Genomic DNA, 1,675 nt, shown 5'->3' with positions numbered 1-1,675 from the left:
CGATTGAGTGAGAGTCTACTGGCTGCAAAAGGCTCAGCAAAGACCACTAAGAGACCTGTCCATTTCGTATGCCATTGGGAATTAATACATTCATATCTAAATCAATAGACATATATATATATATATATATATATATATATGTATATATATATATATATATATATATATGTATATATATATATATACATACATGTCTATTTATATATATTTATATGTATTTATATATACATATATATATACAAATATGTAAATATACGGTTGTATATTCATATTCATATTTATGTATAGATAGATATTTTATTTATATAGTATATGGTATATATATATAAAGAGAGAGAGAGAGATGTATATATATATATATATATATATATATATATATATATATATATATATATATATATATATAATACGTATTTTTTCTATTGACGAATACATCAATAATCCCCCCTCAAAAAAAAAAAAAAAAAAAAAAAAAAAAATCTCTGGACAAATCTACCTGAGGTTACGGAATCTTTAGCGAAAGTCCAGCAACGGGATGTGGTCTGCGCATGCTAACACCCGCGACATGCATGCATATAGACAGAAACACTCTCCCACATACACACATGGATCTTTCTTGCGTGCGTGTGTGAGTGTGTCTGTCCTGTTAAAATCCTGTGTCAGGAGTGGGATTCGAACCCACGCCCGGAAGACCGGACTGCGACCTGAACGCAGCGCCTTGGACCGCTCGGCCATCCTGACTTATGAACTCCTGGTTTCAAATTAAAAAAACTTCAAAAGCAAGACGAAGAAGAAAATGCAAGGCAAGTTAAGAAGAGTCACAGAAATGGTAATGGAGATAACAATAGTAATGGTGATATCCATTAAAGTGGTAATGGAAATATTGATAATGATGATAATCGCAAGACAGGTAATAGTAGTAGTAGGAAATGATAATGAAAATACCAATAATATTAACAATAACAGTAATAGGGTAATGATAATGATGGAAGTGATTATGACAATCATACTGATAATGATGATAGTAATGATAATGATAATAGCAATATTAACAATAATTATTATGTCTATCCCTAATACCGTAGTTACCGAGGAAAGATTATTTCCTATAGTGGACTGCTGGGTCCAGTTTCTAAAATTTCAGTATAGAAAATAGATCCTAAGTCTAATAGCTGCAAAAGGCTCATCAAAGACCACTGAGAGACATGTCAGTGTTGCATTCCATTGCGAATTGATATATATTCATATCTGAATCGTGAGACACTAAAGGTTTAATCTGAACCCGGAAGAGATAGTAATGTTAAATTCATAACATTTTTGATGAAGAGAATGATTATGACGGTGATATTGATAACATGATAATATAATACCAGCAGAGTAATAAGGCAGATGTGAAGCGTCCAAAAAGCAATATCATTCAATTTACTGATAAAATGAATTCATAAATATGAAGATTGAAATAAATAATGCGTTTGAAGTACTCAGTCAATTGAAATAATAATTTTGAGAAGCCTATGTAACAGCATCTTGCCTTTATTACTTTATTATTTTTCATATTTCATTATTTAAGACAGTATTAGTGATTAACCCTAATGTAAGACTTTGAATGTACAAAGTAAGAGCTAATATGAAAGGCTTAGAGTGAGTAGCAAACATTAATTACCATAGTGATTAT

General features: G+C 30.5%; 1 non-coding gene across 1 annotated transcript; it reads right to left on the bottom strand.

Annotated features, from left to right (window-relative positions):
• Positions 1–657: 657 nt before the first annotated feature.
• Positions 658–741, bottom strand: TRNAL-CAG (transfer RNA leucine (anticodon CAG)). The gene has a single exon. It is a non-coding gene; the product is annotated as a tRNA-Leu (tRNA).
• Positions 742–1,675: the final 934 nt, after the last annotated feature.

This window comes from Penaeus japonicus, unplaced genomic scaffold (genome assembly GCF_977035675.1).
Source record: "Penaeus japonicus unplaced genomic scaffold, GWHDUDI00000001_assembly GWHDUDI00000040, whole genome shotgun sequence".
Lineage (NCBI taxonomy): Eukaryota > Metazoa > Arthropoda > Malacostraca > Decapoda > Penaeidae > Penaeus > Penaeus japonicus.
This window is presented reverse-complemented; position numbering and strand designations above follow the sequence as displayed.